The following is an 18187-nucleotide window of genomic DNA, read 5'->3' as shown; positions in this document are numbered from 1 at the left end:
GGACTTCTTGAATGTATGGTATCTCTAAGAGTGTATATGTTTATTAGCTGATAATCAAGGTCTCTGTTTTATACCCATTACATTAATGTTGCAGGACAGAATCCTGAAAACAACTCAGTAAATATGAATGTGCTTTCAAATGCTTCATTTTATATTCTAACTGTATAGGTAGGTTGGAAAAACGCCTAATCTAATTTAAATCTGAGATGGGAGCAAGCTACAACCATCAAATAATAATAAGGCAGTCCTAGTGGCATCTTGTCAAATAAAAGGGCCTATACTAAGAGAAATCTGTAGCCAATCCTTACAACTAATACCAAAAAAGAGTGTGGTATAGAGAAAGAAAGAAAGAAAGAAAGAAAGAAAGAAAGAAAGAAAGAAAGAAAGAAAGAAAGAAAGAAAGAAAGAAAGAAAGAAAGAAAGAAAGAAAGAAAGAAAGAAAGAAAGAAAGAAAGAAAGAAAGAAAGAAAGAAAGAAAGAAAGAAGGAAAGGGAGAAAGGAGTGTTCACAAATGATGTCAGGATGTGGTAGCGCGGGGTCTCTCTTCCCAACATTTTGAGCACGGAACAAAGTGGAACTCCTGAACACAGCACACGCTTGCACTTTCCCAGCACAAGTCTACAGTTCCGTTCTCCAGTATCAGGACCTTCGGTGGGTAAGTCGCTTTTCTACAAAAAGTCTCTTGCCTCCGAGGACCTTAGGTGTTCAAAATAACAAACAAAAAGTTCATTTCCGTATGTATGTAGGGTGATGTCTTTGTCTTTTCACCCATCTTCCAGCTCATATCCACAAAATGTTCTTAGTGATATCAGGAACTTCGGGGGTTAAATCGCTTGTTTCCGAGAGCCTGATATTTTCAAAATTTGTATGATGATTCTTCAACCCTGGGTCCCCCTCGTCCGGGCTAAGACCCCTCTCCAATGTCAGACTCCCTCTGTCAGGTTCACTATTAGCTTGTATTCAAAAGATGTATTTGCTGCATTCACATGTCGCTGAGTGATGGCTTTTCACCCCTGAATCACCCTCTTCTGGGCTCAGACTGTTCTCGACTGTTAGCCTCCCTCGCCAGGTTCTCTATGGCCTGTATTCAAAATTACTTTCACCTATTGCATTCACAAATCTTAATGTCCTTTTAAACAATCCACTGTGGACATCCCTTCGTCGGGTTCACTCGTCAACACAATGTTCATTGGGGCATCATGCTTTGCCCCCTTCTGTTGACATCTCTCCGTTGGGTTCACTCTTGCCAACCACGCAGTTCCTTCTCATTTCTCACTATGTGGGATTCATCTCCCTTAGCTTCCAATTACTTGCCGGTCAAAGACTATCAACTGTACAGGGGGTTTTGCTAGACCCATATATGACCACTTTGACCTTTTCCTTGCAGCTCTCCTACGGCCTTCTGGTTTCAGTAGTTTCAACAATAGGGGAATGAACAAGAGTCTCCCAAGTGAGCACCCACGTGGTGCTGGACCCCTCTGCAGCTGGTTTTCCCCTGAAGAGTTAACAGTTCTTTGATTTCCCTTTAATTTGCCACTTTCAACTTTCATTTAACAACAGTTCGGTTTCTTATCGGCTCCCCCCTCGACTCACCAGCTGTGATGAACCACTTGGCTTTTTTCTGGCGTCAAGGATGGCACCATGGTAGCAATAGTCTCTCCCTCTCATTAGCAGTGTAGGACGGCTCTGTGTACCATTGACATCTGCTGCAACACATGCTGGCTATTGTTCGCGGTCTTACGATTCCTTTCATGGAGGCTTTGTGTGTCTGGGTCGGAAAGGGCAAGGAAAGGGCATGGCCACTTCTCTCCTTGTCGCCCCCTTTGTTCTCGCTGCCTTTCTCCTCCTCTTGAACTGCCGTACTTAGATTACTCTCTCATTGCGCGGTCTGCCTTGCTCGTAGTGTGCTCTCGTGCTCCTCCTTTTATCCCTGTAGGGAAGGGAAAAGGCCGGCAGGTGCGTGTGATTCTGGTCAATCGCCTGCTTTGCCTGACCCTTGTGTTTGGACGTGTCAGGTAAACGGCTCTAGTGTTAGTCCATTGTCTTTCGTGTTGTGAGAAAGTGTTTGTGTTGGAAAAGGGGGGGTAAAGTTTTTGAGTGAGACACCTCTAGGTTTCTCACAGCTCCCATTGGTCTCTCTGAACTTACTTAGCATGTTAGCAGCTATGTGCTCAGGTTGCTTGTTTTCCTTGTGGCTTTCTTCATGTGCTGGTGGGTTTTGCTTCCAGTTCGGTTTCGGGAGAATCTCTCCTACTCCCATGCAGTCACTTCTCACTCTCAGTTAATTTGCTGTTGTCCCACCATTCTGGGTTTGGTCTGTCGGGGGTTGGTGTGTTGGGTGTGTTATCTCCGTTTGGGAAAATAAAACCCAGTCTTTTCCATTTCTGTTCTTGGTTCCATTCCCTGATTCTAGTCCAGGTTCTAATACTTGGTTGCACCCAGGTGCATTCTGGAAGTTGCTGTCCAGAAAAAGACAAAAGAGAAGACTGGCCATAAAAGCGGCTGACGTGCATTGTGGAAGTGACAGCAGCAACAAAACACAAAAACAATGAACACACAAGGAGCGGATACTGTACCTCCCAACCTAACTCCCTCGTGCCCCGTGGTTGGCTGCCTGGTGTTGATTCCCTGCAGGTCATTGAGAATCTTAAAGAGTTGTTTGTAGTGTTGGGTGCAGATATCAGGCTATTTTTAAAATGCCATTTTGTTGCTTTGATGATTCGTGTTTGTAGTAGGCGAGTCACCGTTTTGAGGTGAATATAATTTGAGAGCAGCACTGGCAGTGTTGTTTTCTTTCTAGCTGTTGAATTTCTTTTTTTGTGTTGTGTTTTTAGCTTTGCTGGGTTTTGCATATTTGAGTGGGACAATGGCATCCAGGGATGAGTGAGGGCGTTTTTGGAAGTCACAGATAACTGACGTGTAGTCTGGGGTGAGGTTAGCAGATGTTTGTTTAGGAAACAGTGAGAAGTTATGGAGCTGGCAATGGGAATTAATTCCTTCATGTGTTTGGGTATGTGGTGAGTTTTATAGGTTTTAGTTTCTCAACCCGTTAGACGAGAAATACAATACAAAAAGGTGATATAAAGGGAAACAGATAATGGAGAGACAAAACTATATATACTATCCAGTGCATGTAGGAGAGTGTGTGAATGTGGTGTTGAGGTAACTGGGTAAGCCTGGAGTCTGAGAAGCATGTGAGGAGGGATAAGGTGTCTCGTAGACCCCTGTATTCAAGCCAGTAGCTGGAGTTGCCTGCGACTACTAGTTTGGAGCAGAAAGGGTTGCATGGGTTAGTAGATATGAGAAGGCACAAAAGAAAATTGGTTTGGGTGCTGGAGGTCTACAACAAGGAACATTTTTCATGAAGAAATTGGTGGTAGATTGCATAGGGGAGCTGATCAGTCCTATTTTGAGGTGGACTTTGAAGACGACGGCAATGCCTTTGCTGTTTCTGGTGGAAGAGTTCTAGTGAAAATGTTTGAAGCTGGGTGGTGTAAGGGCCATTAATAATGATGATGAGGTGCCGGAGAGCCAAGTTTCGGTGATGAGAAGCATGTCAATTTGTTAATCGATGCGTAGGTTGAAGATGAAGTATCTGTAATAATGTATCTGTAATATGTGTTTGTTGAAGCGTCATGCAAGATGTGTACATCCTGTGATAAAATAAAGTGTATTACGAAAGGGTATGTCAGTACAGTTCGACTCTCCCAAAGTGGAACGTATAGTGATTTGTAGAAAAGTAAGTGTGTGTGCTGCTAAATCTTTGCCAGCAAATTGCAATGTTTGGAGGCAACGTCGGAGAGATGTCTTACTCCTTCACAGAAATGCACTTAAGTGTGATATTGGCATCAAGGAAAAAGTGGAACATTGCTAAATTTTCAACCAAAATACTCAACAAATAAGGGAAACTCTAAAAAATGGGGGGCTTATTTTTATTTATTTATTTAATGCTTGTTAGGCACTTATACAGCAAGTACATTCTGTTTCAAAGAGCCTACAGGGCAACAGATAGAGGACATGGGAATGAGACACATTAAAAAAAATACAAATATTAAATATAGTGGAGGAGAAAAGGAGGACCAACCTACTATGCCTTGCGAGTATTCAGAATGTGCAAGTGCATAAGGGACGGGGCAGTGTGTGTAGGTGCTGGGGTGCCCATGCTCGTGGGTGAGCAACAGATGAAGTACAAGGTATGGTAAGTGCGAGTCTCCAGGAAGGAGGATGTGCTGAGGCAAGTGCTGAGGACAGACAGAAGCTGGCGGCGACTAGGTGCGGGAGGTGAGTCCTGAAGATGCATAAGGGTCATGGACACCAATCAAGCAACTGTGATATTAGCAGAGGAAAGAAGGGGGGAAGGAGGTGGTAAAAAGGAAAGTCTTGAGAAGCTTCCGGAATTTAAGAAAGTCCTACTGAAGATGTGGGGGGGGCTGTTTGATAGAAGGGAGCCAGCTGAGGAAAGCGATCAACCTCCTGACCTCTGTTTAGAGAAATGCTGTACACACAAAGAGTTGGTACCAGAGGAAAGCAAAGGTCTACAGGGAGAATATTTAGTAAGAGAGAGTTGCAGATAGTGTGGTCCCTGGTCAAAGACAGCCTTCTGGATGATACAGAGGGATTAGAATTTAATCTGTGAAGCAACCGGGAGCCAGTGAAGACTTTTTAGGGCAGGAGAGATGCAGTCTTGGCCTTCAGGCCAAGGATAAGTCTTGCTGCCCTATTCTGGATAAGCTAGAAGAGTCGCCAGGGGTCTAAGAGGAGGGTGACCAAAGAGTACAACGTTGCCTTACTTCTCAGGGCAACCCGTCATCGTTCCCTTACTTTATGCGAGCCGCAATACCGTTCCAGTATGGCAATTTAAAAAAAATACTTTTCATTTTTTTATTTCATTCCCATTGGAGTCTCAAACCTGAGCGCTGCTGATATCAAGCCATTGCAATATTGCACTGTGCTATCTCGCAGGTGGTAGGAGTAAATTATTTATCTCAATAAGCTGCTTGGGATACAAAACCCATTCCCAAGCAGCCAAAACACCCAGCTTTATCGCAGTCTGCGTGTGAGTGGCTGTAGGCTCAGACGTGTTAGCAGGCAATGGGATGGGTGTGTCTGTGGCTGGCCATGTTCTTTAAGAGGTGCGAATGGAGGATGGTGAAGGGGAGGCTGCATGAAGTTGCATGGTAAGTGGGACAATGACACACAAATGGATGTCATTTAAATGCATTTTCTTTCATTGTGTTTTCTTTAGTTTTACTAGAACTATTGTACAACACAATGTTGCAGGGTGGAGTGGAGGCAAGGAAGGACCCAGGTATGGGGTTTGAATGGGAAAGGGGATGACAGTGAGTATGGGGGGAGTGGGCAGAAACGGGGGTGAGCAGAGGGAACATAGTTCCAGTACTTTTGTATTTGCACTTCGACCACTGGGAGTCGCAGAGTGGAAGAAGGTAGATTCAGGAGGAGGCTATTCCAATAGTCAAGCTTAGAGAGAACCAGGGCTCGGGTAACATTGAGCCTCTTGACAAGTGAGAAAAGGTAAAATTCCTTTGAGAAGGAAGAGCTGGAAGTGGGACTTCTTGCCAATGTCCTGCGTGTGAGGGAGGAAGGAGAAAGAGGAGTTGAAGATGACTCCAAGGATTCTGGCTTCAGAAGACGGAACAGGGGGAGAGCCCATGGAGGAAGGCCAGAGTGAAGGGAAAATATGCTTGTTAAGTATAGGCAGCAAAGGTTTCAATGTCCTTTGCATTATGCTGAGGCATCACTGGGCTTTGCGGGAAATGCACTCTCCGTCTACCACCCTATCACTCCAGCTCTAGCCGGAACTGCCTGTCTCAGGAACTCAGGTGAGGAACAGTCGAGGTGTATTCTGAGTCCTGGGATAGCTGAAACACCCTTACCTGGCCTAAAACAAATCTTGCTCTATTTGGAGTAAGTAGAGTGAACAGGCATGTATTTACTGAATATTAAATAATTAAATCCAAAATATATCTGCTGCTACTGACTAATGAGCTTGTGATGAATGTGAACCAGATCTACAACTCTTGCATGTTGGACTATGACTCCCACGGTCCCTCACCATTGACTGTGCTGACTAGTGTTGCTGGAAGTTGTAGTCCACAACATCTATACAGCCCGAGGTTGAGGATCCTTGGCATAGAAAACAAGTGACAGTAATACCTAGTGTAACATATCGATGCTCAGTAGTGGTTTCTCTCTAGATGAATTAAGCAAATGAGGCAAATCTGCTCCCAGTGCAATGCTTCTGTGAAGTCCATGTCGCAAACCTGGACAGATCTTAAACTATGTTTGACCATTAGGTAAAGGAATAATATGATTAGCCAGTTTGTGTTTTGCTTTATTTCTTGTTATTTTGTAACTTAAGTGAAGTATCTTAAACTGGGTGTGTGAGGTTGGCTCTCGCTAGCAGAGAGCTTTGCCTTTGATGTCCAAATGGTTCTTTGTTAATTTTCACCACTGTAGGCACACTTGCCTGTAGGAATGGACTCCCCATCCTTTCTGACAGTTATCTGCCGCAAAGCAGGGCCACATTCCTCCTTCCTGGCCCCGCCTCCAAAATCGTATGGTAAGAGAGCATTACAACCAATGGGGAGGAGGCCATTCCTATCCACTGGGAGAAGGGGGCGAGGGGCTGGCGGAGTGTGAGGAGGGAGAAGAGAGAAATGATGCTGCCAGAAATACATTGCTGTGTGCGCCCCTGGTGACTCGCCCGACACGTGGAAAGGCTGCTTGTAAGCATCACTAACAGGGCTTGACACATTTATTTCAGCGAAAGGTCACTGCACGCGGTCTTGAGACGATTTTCCATAACCGCCTTTGCATGTGTTTGCGTCTGTAAATTTCACCCAGTTACTTAGCGGCTTCCTCAGGTGCACAGATATCTTGGATATTCAGAACACCATCGCACGGAAACAAAATCGGATTTCAATCAAAGGAGTTGTCATCCTACAGTCACAGTGACCGTCTCTCTCCCGTCATGCACTGCTGCTCCATTAGTACGCAGTTGGTTTCAGTTTGCTCCGTCCATTCATAGCCAGATATCTACGGGTGACGCCTGGTCGTCCTTGTTTTTTTGAGTGGCGTCGGGGGGGGGGGGGGGGGGGGGGGGGGGGAGAGGGAGTCTTCTCCCAGGAATGTATCTCGACACCGTTTTGTCGTTTGCAGCGGGCGGTGCTTGCGTGGGGGGTGGAAGCGAGTTTCCTGCTGCTGACTCAAACCTCCCTTCTCTTAGCATAGCGTCAGACTGGTACACTTGCCAACTTTGGGGACGCTCATTAAACGTGCCTTGCTTTTAAGTAGACCTTGCGTTTATGCAAAAGAGGTTTGCATAATCTGACCCGGTCCATGCTTTCTTTCTCGGCTGGCCATAATTAGCCAAGAGCATCATGCCTGTATGCCCAAATTAGCGCCAGCTAATGGAGTAATTAAGGAGGGTAGCGGTCCCACCTATTGAAAACCTCGATGGTACCCAGGTCTACATTTTTTGTAAGAGTTTGACTGCATTTTTGAAAATCCCAAAATCTCAACGCCCAACCAATGCATGGTGCTGTCTTAAATCCTGATTGCGCAGTTGGGTCAACAGGTGAGAGGCAAAGATGGTGGCTGACTCCTATCCCCATTCATAAAGGGACGATTTCTACCCCTGAAGAGGTTTCTGGATCTAATAAACATGCCTGCCTCTGATTCTAGCTCTTCGAAATGTGGCACTAACCCAAAGCCTGAAAGAGACACGAATCATGTACTGTAAATAATTAGCACATTAATGTATCATAGGTTTATGACAATATTACAATAATGGACACCGTTCCTTACCTGCTGTGCCTGCAGATAATGTTGCGTGTGCCCCCAGTATGGCACTCAGCCATGCCCAGGTGCAGTGCTTCTACCATTAGTGCCCATAGGTCTTGGCATGTGGGAACGGCGCCATAGCCATGGACTGCAGCAAGCACCAGGAACATTACCCTTGGCACCATTGCCAGCAGGTCAAAAGGTTATGGGCATTCCCTTGTAGTTCTCCTGAACCTGGCACAGTATCCCATATTTAATCTGCAAACCTTAAATGAGATTTTATTGGTCTATGGAGCACTTTTCTCACCCAACATGAGAATGGGAATTCTAGTATTTGCAGATTTCGGCCATGGTTCGCCATTGCATACGGCCAAGCCCTGCTTGCTCCGTCTGGAGGCGTTGGAAACGCTTCCGCCCTTTCCATCATGGCAGACGGCGTCCTACGATCCCTCCGTTACATGTCATGACGTCATCCACTCCACTGTGGGATGTATTGTCCCACTTTGCTGTGCTATGCGGCATCACTCTAATTCTTATGGTGCAAGAAACCTTAACAATGACGGCAAAACCCTTGTGCGTGCCAAAAACCTACACAAACCTACAACAATTATGTCCTTCAGCACACAAAAAGAGGGATGCACAACCTGCCACCCATGGTGCATGTGTGGTGGAATAGAGCACACCCTGCGGAAAATGTGCTTGTGGGCCCCATGACCAGCAGAGTGCAGAGAAAGAAGCAGCGCTTTGCAAATGAAACTTCAAAAGGTGCCTATAAATGACATTTGCTTTGTGCTAAAAACTCCAAAATGCCTATAACACAACACTTCTCAACATCCAAAATTTTGCTCGGTGCTAAAATTCATGTCATCTAATGAAGCATTGCGAACATACAAAGTCCTAATGAGAAGAGCAAAACATTCTCCAGGAAAACTGTATTGTCTGTAAACGGACAGCCCCTGTCACTATCTGGGTGCAGTACCCTGGGCTACCTGAATGACAGCTGTCAGAGGAGTTACTGAGGAAACTTTAAAGTGATCTAAACTAAAAAGTCTGCCGGATCAGCAAACATAAAAGGATTGTGGCAAAAAAGAATACAGATATCAGTTGCTTTTTATCCCATAGAGTTAAAGCTAAGAAAAAATGTATTTATGTTTGATTCAACAAGTTTGGTTTTTCGTGGATTTTAATTAAGAATAAATTAGCTTGGCTGAGCTCCAACCCTTTGGAAGTGGACAAACAGGTTTCTCCAAGGGGGAGGGATTTCCTCTCAGCAGAAACTCATTGGGATGTGCTAAATTCAAGTTAGCCCAGACTCTTGTCTACAGAAAGAGAATGAACAATAGCAGGCCCTTCAGCCCAGGAAATGGAGGTGAGAGAGGGTCGTAAATGGCTCCTGGAAGGAACAAACAATGAGGGGGATGTTCCTAGACTCCAGGGAGAGAAAAGGGGTGTACTATTTGCTGTTAAGCATGAACAAAGAACAATTTTTAAAAACTCATAATATATGATTCAAAATGGTGAAAAATATACCAAGGACATATCTGTTAGACTAATTCTTGGCTGCACATTTTAAGAGGTGGCAGAACCGTGTAACATGTTCAGGACAGGAATGGCAATATATGTGGTTTTATGTGAAATGTATTAATCCTAGAATTGTGAAAATGTACACACACATTCCTATGTTAAACACACAGATTTGTGGAAATTTGCATAAAGTTGGGAAATTGTGTTCATAGCAAAAAGGACAAAATTCTGTAGAAAGTTGAAACAAGACCCCACAGCTGCGAGATTTTGATTAACAGAGGCTACATAAAAATGGCATCTTTGTGTGTGATTTGTGTAAAAGTGACCAATGTAGAAATGTGTATTTAGTATCAAATTAAATTTTGAGACCAGTGGCTAAAGGGAGGTCTCTAAAAACTGTAAAGCAAACCATAAAATGTGACATCATCCGGCCTTGTTCCAATCACTTAAAGGCAAGGCGGAAATGAAGTTTTGATCCAATCCCAGCTCACAGGGCAAGCTTAGCTAAGCCGGCCCATGCACCCTTTTTGTGTTGTCATTTTAAAGGATAAATAGAGACAGCTGACAACACATAGGGACTCACTGATACACTAACTTTCCTGATTTCGGCGAAGCACTCTCATCCAGCATTCTACATCCAGCTTTAACATCCTTCCAGGTCCAGATGCCAAGACTATTGCAAGCAGTAGAGAACTATTGACTTTCTGCAAGGCCTAAATTTTCAAACTTATTCTTGCAACCCAGTGAAGCGCTGTGGTGTAAGAAGGCCTTTTGAACTAAGATCCTGAAATTCTCTGGCTTACTACCACTAGGCTTGCCTGAGGAACTTGCTATCCAGCTGATTGAAATATCCACCGACTAGGAGGGCTGATCCTGTGCAAATCCAGTGACCGGTCTCGCAGACCCAATCCCGTGCCTGATGTGCTGTTCTTCCTAGTCCAGATCCAATCCATGACCAGAACTGACGGTCCATTTAATAACATATACTGTGAGTATTAATAGGAAGAACTGTGACCCATAGTATATTTGCATTGTCTCATCCCAATCTCAAACCCATCCTATCTTTCATTCAGGACCATAGTGTTGCTAGAGGTATCTTTGCGCTGACTCTTTTCTCATCTGAAGAAGTAGAGTAACCACAACAGGCGAGTTATGCTGATCACGTGACTGTAAGATGCATCTGTGGCATTCGCTTCTTCATAGTCAATCTATTGTACTCAACCCATCTGCCATTTTCAAAGTGCATTTCTGTTTTACATTCTCGCTCCTATTTTACAAAAAAATTACCTTTACTAAAACCTCTACAACTCCCTCAGTTTTTGTGATAGAAACGAAATGTCAACTCCTACTTGTACCTAACATCCATAGCTATCCATAGAACCCAAAAGTGCATTGTGATTCTCCCGTTATAGCGAATATCTCATAAGGAAAAGTTTGCAGCGATTTTACATTCTGAGAAATTTTACACGTGTAAAATAGCTTTAAATTGTTTCCGACTTGGACTTTTAGATTTCCATTGTTTTCTTTTGACTGAACCATTGCTTGTGATTGTGTTCAACTGTACAAAGCGGCTCCCACAGGAATTTATAACAATTTAAGTATTTTTGACCACATTTGGGGCCTCATCACGAGTTTGGCGGTAACCCTTAAACCCGGCAGTCGCGCTATTACCGCCGCATTTAAGGGTCCGCCAAGTCAGGGCTTCAGCAGATTTCTCCCCAGTTCTGAGCTGGGGGGAAATCCGCTGAAAATTCACGCTATTACCGCCGGCGGGAAATCCGCCGGATGTAAGAGCGCGAAAAATTCCCCATTGAGCCCAATGGGGAGTGGGGAATTCCCGAATGGGATCAGCGGGGTATGGGGAATTCCATTACTGCCAAACCTGTGATACGGCACTAATAGCGCCGGGGGTTTGGCGGTAGGGCTAACTCGTGATGAGGCCATTGGTGTTTTTGCTCAGTCAATTCCAAAGACAATTTCAAAGCCATTCTGACAGCTGCAAAGTCAATTCCGTTTTTCTCTTGTGTTTGAAGGGGGAAGGTGGGACTGATACTCTGTTTGATTTGTGCTATTCCTGAATACCTGCTCTCTCCTCCCATCTCTTTACATTGCCTATTGGGGGGTGAAGGGGTGTTGCAGGGGGAACTCCTAACTATAGTGCCATCTGTTCTACACCAATTCAAAAGTATTGTTTTCTGTGCTGCATTTGTTTTTGTGCTCATTACTTGATTGATGCATAGTGTATTAAAGTTATCATTCAGTGTTCTGTCACCCAATTGGTGATTGTTGTTTACCAATTAAAATATATCGTGATTACATTTTAAATACATAAATAAATATTTACCTTTGCAAGCTAGCCTGATTCCTGGTTCAGTGTGACCGGGGGGGTTACAGGAGAAGGGTGTGAAACGAGTGGTATATCATTCAGAATACTGAACTTATAGATAAAAATAAATAAGGGTTTCAATTGCACACTACACGCTGGGCGTGACTTGGGTGTATGCCGGATTGAAATCACTTACACCACCCAGAAGCTTAACTTCGGGTAAGCAGTCAGGAACGGCGCGTTGCAACATTGCTCTGTTGGACTTTGCTTTGTTTCTCCCTCCATATTTCTTGCTGCCCTCCTTGTCCCCTCTCAGCCCTTCTCCTTCCAGTATTCATTCCTCCTGGCTTCCGTTCTTTCTTGCTTTGCCTATTCCTCCTGTGTACCTCTTTATGCTGACTCCAGTGGATGCTTTGCTCCTCCTGCTGGACTCAGATGCATGTTCACTCCTCCTGCTGGACATCGGCGGACACTTCACCTCTCCTGCTGGGCTCCGGTGTATGTTATTCCACTTTGCTGATCTGCTGAATCCTGGCTGGCGGGCTTTTTACCCAAAAGGTTTTTTCCCACACTCCAATTGGCTCTACTCCCCTGGGCAAACCGAAGACACAGTTTCCATGCCCTGGTCAGGGTGGCTGCCCAGGGGAATGGACACCACTCTTAACAGGAGACTCCTCTGGCTGGAAAAAACGGGTAAGGCGCAATCGTGACATGTTCCCCTGTTAGGGTCCACACAGCTATTATATAGGGCCCTGGAAGTTTGCTTTGGTCTAATGAAAAAACATTCTACTATTCTGGGCTTTTACCTGGCTCTTTCTAGATTCAAGTCATACCCAACGGTGACGCAATATGGATGTACATTAAAAGAATGTATCCCAAAAGATCGAATTGCAAAATTACGGAGCCAACTTGCCCGCATGTTTTAATTCGATCTATTGGGATATGCCCGTTTGTCCCCTGCACTGCCTTTAATGTATGCAGGGGACACCCTCGTAACCACCACAACTCATAATACCGAACTGGGGGAGTGAGAGACACCCCCAAAACCCCCTCTCCCCTGTTCGTTATTATGAGCTTCGATATAATCTACTATGCCGAATTCACACTAAACGTTCATTCAGCATTTTGGATTCAATCTTTTCATCCATTCCCATGCAATATAACTCCAAAATATCAGTGTGGCCCAAAGTCAGGGGTCTAAGAAGGTACCTATACTCAGAACTTTGTTTCTGGAATCCACCAATCACCTTCCTCAATTAGGATTCACATTTTGAGTCTGAATAACCATAAGAAACTAACCTGCGAAATATACAGAAACATTTCTGAAACATTGCTTCCCTTAACAAAACGCTTGTCATATGATTTGTGACATATTTACATGTGGATGTGCCTGCGTGCGAGTGTGTGAAAATTATAAAGCTGAAGTAATTGGCGTAGCACGTTTTTCCCCGTTTGTTTGGATTTTGTTGGCATTGGTTTCTTCCATCACATCTCTATTCTTTCTCTTCCCATTGGGGGAGAAGTCCCCGTTACTTTATTCCCTTTTTCGTCCTTTCCCATTTCTCCCACTTTTCTCTGCTGTCAGGCCACCAACAGATCGCTTATTGTTTTTTACAATTTAAACACTTAGCCGCCATGTCTCTCTCTTCTGGGAGCATTGTTTGGCGTGGAAAGCATACATTTCCATATGCACTGCCAAACTTCAGCGCTTTCTCTTCTGGAAAACATTCATTCCTGTCAGTTGGTCAATGTTTGTGTTATTTGCTGTTTTGGAGTCTTTTTGTCTGAAGATGAATTATCAGCATAACTGCCCTAGGGTTGTGTAGATAATTATGGTGCGAAGGAAGCTAAATTTTTCTAATTCCATCCTAGATGTGCTTTTTCCTTTTCTGTTCAAATGAAGGTGAGGAGAACCACATACGGTTAATGCCTTGCTTTCTGTCTCTCATACAGAATCAAAGACACATTTACACCTCAGAAACCAGCAATATTAAGGATCTGCATTGCTCTATTCAAATTGCAAAGCAATTTATCTAGGCTTTTAACAAAGTCTTTAATAATATATCAATATTACACATCTTTGTGACCCGGGCCCCTACAAGGTGTGTAGTGGCATCTCAGAAGAACAAGGGATTGTGGAGCTAGTGTGCACACTCTGCTCAGGTGAGTGGAGACAGGCCGGCACTGATAGAAGCATTAGGGCGAGTTTGCATCTGTTCCTGGCCTGCTTCACAAGTGTTTCCGCAGCAATTTGATTTGCAGTTTAGACACTGCAAGGGCATGGAAGTTGAGGGGCCAGCCGAGCTGTGCCAGGTAAGGAGTGGTGCTGAGGTCAAGAATGAGCACTGTCAGTGCCATAGCACGGTCTGGGGATAATTGATCCACTGCTACTGTTGCCGAAGACTGGAGGACCTGAGAGAAAGCATCACTGAGGTACGGAGGCCTCTAGTTTGTGCCTAGTCGAACAGAGATACTTGGGCTGTTCAATAGCTTCCCTTCAGAGATGCTAGTGGTACCGTAGTCAGTATTTAAACGGTCCTGGATGCTTGAGTTTTTAAATAATTATGACGCAGGTAGCTACTACTTTTTCTATAAGTATTGGAATTTGACTATATCTGATAAAATATTGCCCTGATCGTGATGTTTTGGGACAGTCACATACCTTTTATCACGTCATTTGTAAATGAAAATCATGAAAGATAGTTTCCCTTCGTTTCTGACGTCATTTATCTGTGTCTTTCTGGAGTTTTCTGGGGGTTACAGTAAACTTCAGACAATGTAGTAGAAACCCTGTGTGAGGAGGCGGACTAACGCTGGCCATTATTACAAATAAATATGGTACCCTGAATGATAGTCGTTTAACTAGATGCCATCTCCTGAGATGATCATAAGTCTCTTGAGCTCATCACAAGTCCTCTGGTTCCTTAGTCTGACGGGGTCTCTTGGATTTACCGGATTATACACCCCTAGGTGTCAGGCTTTCTTCAGTTTGTTGCTGTTGGGATGTAGGGCTCCAGGACCAAGGCAAGGCGTTTGGAGATAGGTTTGCTGTAGATCTTTCTCTCTCCAGCTAGATCCTGCATTAGAAAGATAAAGTGTCCACAAGGCGTGTATTGAAACAGAAAGCCTATCAGCTTTGGCCGCAGGTGGAGACGGGAATTAGATATTGCTAGGGTTGTCCAGTCCCTATCAGAGTTGGCCTCAAGCAACAGGTACAGCACTGCTGCTCACTATACGAGGAGGTACGGCCCTGTCCCCAGGAGAACAGGTGCTGATCGATGAAAGGTATCGGTGGACTCCAGAGCAGGGTAGGGGTTGGGACAAGGACAACACCTCTGCATGCAGAGCATAATACCACCTCCGCGCTCATGATGCCACCATGAAAGTTCTGCCGACCATTGAAGGAAGCTCCTCTCCCTTCTTTTGATTACGTTTTCTTCTTCTCAAAACACTATAAACTATTAATTCCTCCCATCGACCACTATCACTCACTCTTACGTTGCTGTACTTTTTAATCTCCCTGATTTTTTTCAACCTTTCCCCTTTCCTGCTCTCTTTGGCCCCATTTCCTTTTTACCCCACAATCGACGTCCTGCTGCCAACCTGGGTGGGATCACAATTCACCTCTACAGTTAAACCTAACTGTGGAAGTGGGGGAGTCTACAATGATTCCTTATGGGAATTCAAGACATACGTACACGCCCGTAGCACTTAATGGTGGTGATCTGACCAGTATAAAAGACACAGAACGCAGGATAATTTAACATTCCATCATGGCCCATGTTTCTCTGTAACTATGCCTTTTTTTGCCTTGAATTCTGGGATTTGTAGTCTTATCATTATAATGTGAATTGTGAACAACAAGTCCCAGAATAGGCAGTAAAAAACAGGGCTGCAGGAGCATCTTGCAAATGATATTGGTCATAATGGCAATCATGGCCGTTGCTGCTTCAAGCCTGCACTTCCAGGTTTATGCAACTTGTTTGGAGTGCTGCTGCGGCAGGGTGGCTGAGATATTTTCACATAGAAATGCACATTTGTGACGCTGTACCAACATTTTCTCCTTGGTGATAGAACTGTGTTGTGGTCTGACCATGCTTTGGCCAGGTGAGAGCACAGGTTGTGACGGTGGGGTGATTTATGTGTAGTACAATGTATGTGCATGCACGGTGTGCATATCCTGTAGTCTTCAGGCATATGCACTACCAAGTATTTGGGAGCAGCACCCACACAGGGGAGAAGCAAATGACTGCAAACATAAGGGAAAGACCATGCAAACTTCATTTTTGGCCGCTTCTCTTTAGTGTTGTGTGTTGAAACGGAAACAGCTTCGAAAAAAGCAAGTTTGTCACATGCCTAGGCTTTAGTTATCTGATTCTTGACCTCATTGTGCACCCTCCTTAATCCAGGCAAGGCAGCTCTCTGAGTTGTGCTCTCACTGCAGGGATCTGGTGTGATGTACATTGACAAGTTTGAATCTCGGCAGGAATGATTCAACCCTTCAACCTTTGGAGATGGATGAACTGAACACTGGGTAATTAAAACACCTGCTACTATAGCAGGAGGAACAGAGCACGCAGCGCTTTGCATGATTCTGGCTTCCATTCAAATGTGCGACTGTATAAAGAGGATGTCTTAGAGCTTGGCAATGAGATGTTATTTTGAATTAGAAGTGCATATCTTGAAAAAGTCCATTGGCCAGTTTTTCAGTTTTCCTTAGTATTCCAAGTATGGTTTGCATACATCCGTGCAACATCCCTTTCTTATCTCGGAGAGCCAGCACATAGGAAGAGATGACTTTGAAACAGAGACAGTGGGGGTCATTATGACTTTGGAGGTAGCCATGGTTCTATTAGCATTTTTAAAAAAAGCATTTTAGTATTTTTATTTATTTGCAGTGCATATAACCCATAGGTATCTAGGCGCTGGTTATATTGAATTTTGTAAGGGCAGGTTATTTATAACACGCTCAGTTTTTTTCAAGCGCGGATCCGGGTTTCAAACCTGTGTTTGCTCAGCGTGGTCTTGCTTCCAGAACGCACGCGTTGCCACAGAGATATCCTCCAATCACGATTATTGACCTGATGTTCAGAACATGATCAAGCGACATAAATGAAAAAGGGCAGAAAGTGGTTTAATACCAGCCTTAGGTCGTTGCTGAAGTAGGTGCTGTAAAGTCGGGGGGGAGTTCATGGGGTGCCAGCCATCCACATACACCAATCAGGGGGTGTGCAACAATGGTTCAGACTAGTGTGAATTTATCACAAGGCTGGCCCTGCACGCACATTTTCACTCATGAATGCCTAAATCTACCAACACCCTAAAATTCTCCAGACCGCGTACCCACTGATCACCTGTCCATTTTCTTCTCTAAAAACCTACAGCATTTTGGAACATTTTTCAGCACCCTCTCTAACACCAAGCTTTCCCTCCTTGAAGAAGCTCCTGACCAACATCAACCCAGACCCACGTCTTCACGTTCGCCATGTCAATGAAAGTACATCCTTGCCTCCCGTAAGTGAGACTAAAAGGCATCAGTTGACCCCTGCCCTGCTGCAGTCATGGACACAGTCCCTAAACACGAACCACATTGATTAACAGCTAACAGCTTCCTCCAAAAGGCACAGAACACAACCAACTACAAACCTAACTCTAGAGTCTGGAAACCAATCACTGCCTGACCTGAAGACCACATTGAGTCAGGCTCCCTCCTGGATGAGGGCCACTCTAGACTCCCTGCCTCGCACGGCATGGCATTAGAGCTATTAGGACTCCACCCATGAAGGGAACAGATCCTTGGTACCACTCAAAATGACCCTCACCACTTCTGCTCAACCTCTCGGTCCAATTCATCCCTGCAGACCACAAGGAACTTCTCCACTGCTAGCTGCCTGTGGCCAGAGGATTCAAGATCTCGTCTTCCTCCGTTCACTCATGCCCCACAGACCGGAAACAAATGATCACCATGAAACCATGATGCGCAAACCAGAGAAGAACCGCGTTTAGGGTCCCCTCTCGCTCCTCTTTGCTCTCCAACATCCATTCCTCAGATGCCAAGGACCGCCTATGAAAAAGTTAGAATGTGTGTTTTCAAATCTAAAATTCACAGAACCAATTACATAGAGGGAATGCATCCCCTTTCAGAATAAAAAACCCACTGAGGCCTATTATGAGTTTGGCGGGAACTCCTTCAGATACTGTTTCCACCACTTGTTCTGGTGATTTCCCCACCAGATTAAGAGTTGGATATGGGTCAGCATTAGTCATCATTCATGCAGCCAATTAGACCCCATGGCGGATTTGGAGGAATTATTGCAGGCCAGAAATCCAGTCATGGTAATTCCTCCAGCTTCGGTGTTGTACCTTTAAACTTATAACACGGTCTTGCAAAAAGTGGTGCTATTGGAATTACCTCTTTAGCGCCACTTTTCAGCACACTGCCATGGCATGAGCCCCATTATTTCTAATACACAAATTGATTAAAAAAGGTTTCATTCTATTTAAACAATACATCTATATCCAGTTTGTTGTTCG

At 44.5% G+C, this 18187-nt stretch overlaps 1 protein-coding gene and 1 long non-coding RNA gene across 2 annotated transcripts in view; one reads left to right on the top strand and one right to left on the bottom strand.

Moving 5' to 3' along the window:
* FGF18 (fibroblast growth factor 18) overlaps positions 1–18187 on the bottom strand; it is a 985397-nt gene that overhangs the window by 692066 nt on the left and 275144 nt on the right. The window lies entirely within an intron of this gene.
* The window catches only part of LOC138581889 (uncharacterized), a 100215-nt gene continuing 88670 nt past the window's right edge, over positions 6643–18187 (top strand). The window contains exon 1 of the long non-coding RNA XR_011304844.1: positions 6643–6746. This is a non-coding gene — a long non-coding RNA (uncharacterized lncRNA). The remainder of the gene's footprint in view (positions 6747–18187) is intronic.

The sequence above is a fragment of the Ambystoma mexicanum genome, chromosome 3q, assembly GCF_040938575.1.
Source record: "Ambystoma mexicanum isolate Mex_15411 chromosome 3q, UKY_AmexF1_1, whole genome shotgun sequence".
Classification (NCBI taxonomy): domain Eukaryota; kingdom Metazoa; phylum Chordata; class Amphibia; order Caudata; family Ambystomatidae; genus Ambystoma; species Ambystoma mexicanum.
Note: the sequence above shows the minus strand (reverse complement) of the source record. Positions and strands in the feature narration are given on the sequence as shown.